The sequence below is a fragment of the Rousettus aegyptiacus genome, unplaced genomic scaffold, assembly GCF_014176215.1.
Source record: "Rousettus aegyptiacus isolate mRouAeg1 unplaced genomic scaffold, mRouAeg1.p scaffold_m13_p_9, whole genome shotgun sequence".
NCBI classification, from domain to species: Eukaryota; Metazoa; Chordata; class Mammalia; order Chiroptera; family Pteropodidae; genus Rousettus; species Rousettus aegyptiacus.
In genome coordinates, this window is record NW_023416312.1 from 8,355,982 (window position 1) to 8,363,808 (window position 7,827).

The window sequence follows — 7,827 nt, forward strand, 5'->3', positions numbered from 1 at the left end:
TAAATATCTGTCTCTCCACTAGACTATTAGCTCTTTAAGGAAAGGGACCCTATCTTCAGCAGCTAGCATAGTGCCTGAGGTGAACTAAGATCCCAACTTCTTATTAGACAACAAGTTCTCTAATAGAAATTCAGTTATTTTTAATCTGTAACTCCTGTAGTTGGCAGGGACCTTTTAGGTCATTCAGTCCTGCGTCCCCTCCTATGAGACCCCTCCACAACAGAGGCCAAGATAATTCAGTTAAATGTTATAGTCCATTCCAAACTTGGGCAGTTCTTATTTTTATACATATGGTCTCCTCTGGTGAGAGTGGAAATTGATACTACTTTCTTAGAAAGAAATTTATAACACATATGAATGTTTATGTGTCTATATTTTTACTGTTTCATATTTTTATTCCTCAAATACTTATATCTTTATTCCTAGTAATGTCTCTTTCAGAGATCTCTTCTTAGAAAATTATCTAAAATTATAGGGAAAATTTATTACATAATAATGTTCATCATGGAAATACTCAGAGAACATTTATAAATAGGCAAAAGTAGGAAAATGATTAAGTAAATTATGCCATTTTAAGTGAAAAGTCAAGATATAAATTATTTACTCAATATAATCTTAGCTATACAAAAAAGTGTTTAGGAAAAAATGCTGAAAAGAAATGGTTGTTATCATTGATATTCTTATTTTATTTTCCAAATGTTCTATAGTAAGCATGGATTATTTTTATAATAAGAAAAATTACAGGTTTTGTTTTGTGTTTTGTTTTGGGCTTTGTTGTTACTGTAGTTTTAAGGGACTATTACTCTTTTCTTAAGAAACAAGTCTCCGATCTCGGAATTCTCTGACTTTTGTTGAGTCACCCCCTCTTGCTACTGTGTTTACCGCAATTTAACTCCTAAGCACAGCCCAGCACATCCAGCCTAGTTCATCTCTAAAGTCCAGTGCAGTATGCATGTGTGTTCCCTTCCTTACTGTTTTTGCTCAAGCCTTTGTTACTCCTGCCTCGCAGTAATTCAGAGTACACCAGCTCCATCCCTTCTTCCATAGATATGCCTGTGATTTTATGTTTTCTTGAGTAGTTACAGTTCCTGACCTGAAGTGTCTCATATCCCTGGTGAAAGAGCCACGCACAATAAATAAAGTAATAAAGGTGTGCCCAAAATAGAAAAAAGGAAGAGATTCATGCTCTCTGGAGGTATCAGAAAGGTTTCTCTACATAAATGGATGCAACATGCCTCTGAGATAAGATTTTCTTCTTTAGAATCACAGTGTTATGGCTAATATGGAGCAATTGAGAATTTAGGAGAACACTCTCCAGCCTAACATCTTATTTTACAGATGGGAACACTGAGGTACTCAGAATTCAAGCAATGTGGACAAGGTTTCCTATTGAAGTAGTAACAAACCCTGGACTAGACCTCGGGCCTGTGGTTTCTGTGACCAGTGTTCTGCAAATCGGTTTGCTAAAGGGAGGATAACTGCTTTCTTAAGCTTTTCAGAAAAGAGCCCTTAACCCAAAGTAAAACAAAAACAGAACAAGAACAGCAACAAAAATCAAAGTAGGATCTGTAGGAACTAATAAAAACAGAAACACACTGGTTTCTGTTTTGGGGAAAGATTTAGGGACTCTGAGAGCTACTTTGACCCTGAGGTTATTCCCAGAGGGCATACTGGAAAAACAAACAAGAGTCAATTACTATTTTGACTCCAATTATTTGGGGGAAAAAATTGAAACCATTGCCTCCTTTCATCTCTTGAATACTGTTGACAACAGGAGTTTCTGATTAGAGCTGTTAGTGGGGAATGCTGAGTAGCTCTGGGCAAGGACTCTGCATTCCAAGGTGACCCTGCCCCACCAGGAGCAGGGTGAAAAAGAGGCATTGAGCACAAATTCCCAACTCTTCACTACCCGCCCCCCACCTGCAAATAGTGCATTTACTGATTGCTATAAAAGGTATTTATCTCATTAGAGAGTGTTTCCTCCTTTATTAGTAAGCAATTAGACCACACTTTAGTACATTAAGAAGGTTTTGTAAAACCAACCGCAAGCATGTAAATTCTATAATTGTGTAATTGTATATTGGGCACAAAACCACGGATTTCCTTCTATTTTGGCTTGACCATTTTTTAAAGCAATTTAGAGTTTTCCAAACTAATGCTTATGTGGTGAATGTTTTTTAAAGCCTAGGCTAATACATATAATTTAGACATTCTTTGGTCTTAGACCCAAACCAGAAAATGACACAAATTCCACACAAACATACATCAAGTATTTGTCTTTCTTCTTCATCTGAGTGCCTGGGAATAATTCTTCTGTTTCACAATATATGGTGAAGGCACAGTATCATTCTTTAGCATAGTAGCCAAATAATTCCACAGACTCTCATATAAACATCTGTAGTTCATATGTATATGACTGAATTTATCTTAATTAAGTTATATTTGCAAGCTAGGAGTGGGAAAGAAAAGTAAAGATCATATCAATTTGAATATTAACTTTGTTAGGTTAAATATAATATTAGGTTGAAATATATAATGTCAAAATTTGACCATTTTTTATTTATAAAAATGGTAATTTCCTATGGTTCAAATTCTATTATATATGTTGTTCCCAGTTTTCACAGGACATTATAAATACTGAAAATGAAAACCATCATTGTTTCACACCCTTAATAACAATTCATCCACTTATAAAAGGTGTTGAAAGACTTTCTAAGATACACAGCTAACATGTGTTACTATCAGTTTTACTACTAGATGCCTGTGGAATCTTGCACAAAACACCAGGCTTTGGGGATATTCCGTTTCCTTCTCTAACAAATGAGTGGATTATACTAGAACTCAAAAGAATTTTTTAAATTTCTATAAAAGCTATATCACTAATCAAAATTAGGGTAAACTGTAGATAACAAGGCTATTAAGCAAGTTGAGGTCTATGTCATTTCAGAAACAGATCATAGTATTTTTATATTCTCTAGGAAAACTTTCAGTGCATTGAATTATACAATAAAAAACTGATTCACTGACTGAATGATATAAGCAACAATACTAATGAGAAAAATGACCATTTATTGAATACATGAGTCACACACTTAAGTACCTTTTACATGTTATGTCATATTAATTCTTATATCACATGCATAAACAGTGGTGTACAGGTATACTTAATAAACGACTATTGCAGGGGACAAAAAGCCCTGACTTGTAGTGTGTTGTTGTTTTTCATGGTGTAAATATTTTCACCTTGGTTGATTTCCAGCTACTAATCTGACTTCACTGAGCAAAGGTGAGATGTATAAGCAGTGCAGCACCACATATAATATAGTATTTCCACCAGACTGATACAGTAGAAATGAATAAGCTCAAGAGCACAGATAATAATAAGGAAGTGATGAGTTTTGAGTTTTGTTTTTTATTTAATATAATTTTAAGTGTAAATTTATAGAACTTAACTTTTAATAATGGTTGTATTTAATAATCAATTCATAAAATTCATGAACATTTAGCAGTTTTCATGAACCAAATGCACCACTGTATGTGAGGTTGATTTTACTACCCAATTTCATTGAAAATAAGGAATAGCAAAATATAAAGGATTAAGTAACTTGTCAAGGTTATCCATCAGTGAATTCAAAGCCAAATTTGAAGGCTCAAATATAAGCCTTAATTTCTTAATTCTGAGGAAGCTTCTGCAATGAATTTTGAGAACATGATTTTTATATAATCCAAGAATGTGTTTTTTATTATAGGTAAAGAGGCAAGCAAGGCAAAAGTGAAAGGAGAAAGCAAAAGGAGAATTTAAAGGAATGTCTTCTAGAAGAGGGCCTGCTGACAGAAAAGATACAAGTCACTGGTGACAGGTTTCTGTTCTATGACAGGCTCTAAGGTTAGTCAGAAAGAACTAATAATTGAAAAAAGAGAAGTCAGAACAGTGAACAAGCCAATCTATTCTAAGACATCACCAAGGGGCACTGAGGTGTGAAATCCCCAAGGTAGGGGTTCTCCAGTCTGAAATGCTTCAAGGAATGCTGTCTCCTTTATTTGCCTGCACTGGGGTCACTATAGACTATGACAGACACTGCCATACTTTTCCCCAATTATTTGAGCCTATTTTCTCCAAATAAGAGAAGCAAAACTCTACATTCATGTTGATAACTTTTTGATCCTCGGGTAATTTCTAACATAAATTATAAAGTAATTTATAATTATAAAATAATTTCAATATTTTTTGTCATAAAGTTTTATCTATTCAGAACTTTTATGCATTTTGATTATGCAGTGCTTCACTGGTGCTATTGGCGAAGTACTCCATGCTGAATGTAAATGGGCCAAACTTTTATGTTTCATGAAGACTTGGGCTTACTCTGACACTTACCAGACACTAGGATTGGTGTCTGGCCATAGTAAGTGCTATATAATCATTAGCTGTTATTATTATTATTTAGAACTGTTGGGTTTCTGGTGAGTCCCAGGTTCAGGCTATGGGTAGGTTTTCTTAGAATGCTGCCACTCAGATTGTAGAATTCTCTTCATAAGCAATGTATTACCCATGGGCTGGCCAAATTTGCTCTTTCCTAAGGCTGGTGTAGCTAATGTTTGCAGTTGGTCTTTGGTGCGCTGGATTTATGGTTCAAGGAACGATTCATTTAATCACTTCTGGGGGCCATTTGTGAAAGCAATTTTCCCTCCAAAACAGGATCAGCTCTGGTTGTCTGATTTGGGATCATAAAGTGTCTGGTTTGATGTTGGGTAATGTTTGTTGATGTGAAAATTGTGCTCTTCATAGTGCAACCAATGTGTCTTCTCACCAGGCCAGAGATCAAAGTAAGTTCCTCATGAGAGCTGGGAAATGATTTCTTTGATGATCAATTCTTGCTTTTCAGTAGGTTTCTAAAATTTATTGAAGGGCTATGTGAACAAATTCAAAATAATGCATCTTTTAGTATTTACAACAAACTGTAAGTTAAATTTGTGAGCTTCATTGGAATTGATAAATGGAACTGGTCTTTTTGTATAATGAATGATGAAAACAATGAGCGATCTAAGAAAACCCTCCTTCTAAGACTTTCTGCCTCAAAGCTAAACCTTTCAGGTTCATCTTGTACTTTACTATGATGTTTAACTATTGCTCCCTGTAATTTTGAATTATTGTTTATTACTAAATTTGTAACAGCTTTATCAGAAATGCGAGCCACCTTTATAACTGTTTTTTTTGAACATATATAATATTTTCATCATCATAGCAGCCATTTCAAACCACATCCTTTTAGAGCTAGTAAAGGACTTCAGATTCATTTAGTATAAACTCCTTATTTTATGGTTGAGGAATCAAAGGTCCAGTGAGGTTAAACGCCTTGCCACAAAACTCACCACATCAGCATCATACTAGTTCTGAACTTGCATTTTTGAATGAGTTATAAGTAATGTGTGGAATACCATCTATTTGTAAGATGAATAAACTTTTCTTTAGAAATTTTAATTTCCTGAAAAGAATTTTTCAAGAAGGCATAATATTACATAATCAAAATCAATCATATTGTCTTAGCAGGTAATAAAACCTTGGGTGGTCATCGCTGAAAACACAAGATGAGAGCGAGAAGGAAAAGGTACCTAAGCTGCATCCAACACAGTAGTCACTAACCACGTGTGTGTATTTAAAATTTTTAATTCATTAAAAGTAAATAAAATTAAAAATGTATTCCTTCAGTCCTACTAGTAACAGATCAAGGGTTCGACAGCCACATGTAGCTAGTAGCTATGGTATTAGGTAGCACAGAAGAGAACACTTCTTTTATCCCAGAAAGCCCTGTTGGATAGCACTGGAACTGGTTTGGACCTCCACTGAGCTTCCGATTTTGCTGGGGCTTTCACAACTAAAAAGTTCCTTCCTTCTTGAGGTAGGTGTTAATTCTGATACCAGGTGACTCTCTCAGGGAATAGACAAAGGCTTTCTGGAGTGACAGTCTACTCAGCTCCTAAACTGTACCACCACTCCCTGACGAAAGAATGAGACTCCATATCCTATGCTCCTGGCCCACCTCATATCTGCCCTGTTTTGGGAGTGAGGGTGCAGGAAAAAGCATAAAGAAAGGAGGAGTGAAGATTTAGCATTTTGGAGGTATATCCCAAGCTTTCTGAACCTTGTTTAACTTCCCTACCCTCTTTTAACCACCAGGTCCTAATCCCTCCATCCTCAGAAGATGACAAAGGTGTGACTTTGATGAGGTCCAGCTACTTTCTGCATCTTCAGAGCTAATGGAGGTGGAGGTGCTTAAACAGATTCAGGGGAAAGAGATGTGTGAAGGCAGGAAGCTCAGTCAACTGCTCACTGCATTTGCTGAGGGTCCTCAGCATTCTCTGCCCAGTCAGCAACGCTGAGGATACAAAGATGGCAAAAAATGCTTTATAGGGGCTCTTTTCCCCAGAAACCCTTTTTATTTTCAGCTCCCCAAGACAGAGGGCCTGAGACTGGGCCTGGCTGCCTCATTGCTCACCTGGTCCAAACCAGACAATGGTTCTTTTCCCTTTCTACACCAGAGTATCTCACAATAGGGATTAATGAATTAATAGATCAAGGCACTCAAAGAATGTACATTTCAGAAGCTACTTCCACACTCTTCCAACTCCCCTGCTCCCACTTCCTGTTTATTGCCCAGAAAAATGAAGAGTTAGAACTAACTGATTTCTAAGTCCCTTCCAAACACAGTTGTCAGATCTGCTATGTCTAGGGGATGCTCATGCCCTAGCCCAAAGGAAGGCTTGCCCCTGGGGGCAAGAGCTACTTCTTGGCAGTAGCTTCTTACCCCCATTCACGTTTTCCTCAAACAACACTCTCATTTATTCTCTCTTCCTCCATGTTTAGGTAGATTCTCAAATCAGCAGAGGAAAAAGCCTCCCAAATACTCTTTTGGTTTGGGTTGTTAAGAATGGGATTCTGAAAGCACCTAAAGGAGAGGTTGTCCCCTTGGCCATCACCACACCCAAAGTAAACCACAGTTTTGAACAATGCAATTCTTCAGAAAACCCCAGTCTACAGCCTTGCCACCCTGAGCAAGCCCGATCACATCTGATTTCAGAAGCTAAGCAGGGTGGGGCCTGGCTAGTAATTGGATGGGAGACCACCTAGGAAGACTAGGTGCTGTAGACGTAAAAAATAAAAAAATAAGGAATTGTAAGCTGACAAGATCCTTGCAATCTGTGAGGTCAAACAAGGGTTGCCTCTTCTTAAAAAAAAGAAGAAAGGAAGGAAGGAAGGAAGGAAGGAAGGAAGGAAGGAAGGAAGAAAGAAAGAAAGAAAGAAAGAAAGAAAGAAAGAAAGAAAGAAAGAAAGAAAGAAAGAAAGAAAACCCCAGCACAGAGGCTCTTTCAGAGCAACTCTGAAACTTTAAGTGTTTCCCCTGGAAAACAATAGCTGCTATTTATTGAGCAACTATTATATGCCAGACATACCCACTTGACTACATGTGCTATCTCATTTACCCCAATCCTAGCCCAATTTCCATTCCACAGATGCAAAATAAGTTCAGAGAGTACTGGTAATTTGCACTGATTCATACAGCTAATATTTTGGAGCTAGAATTAGAATAAGACTTCACCAATTGCTACAGTCCATCTGTTTTACACTTTGCCATTAATTTTCAAATTATGTTCCAAGGAATCCTAAATATGCTTTCAAGATGTTCAAAACTGTTGAGGGGCTTGGAGATAGGTGGGGAAAGAGAAGAGAGAGGCCATGAGCTCACCTCTATCCCTGTCCATGTCTTATTTATCTCACTCTCCCTTTCCTACCCAATTTTACCCCAGTAGACATTCTTTTAACTGTTTTAA

At 36.9% G+C, this 7,827-nt stretch overlaps 1 pseudogene; it reads left to right on the plus strand.

Moving 5' to 3' along the window:
• The first annotated feature begins 7,028 nt into the window (after positions 1-7,028).
• LOC118608451 lies at positions 7,029-7,147 on the plus strand (annotated as a pseudogene).
• Positions 7,148-7,827: the final 680 nt, after the last annotated feature.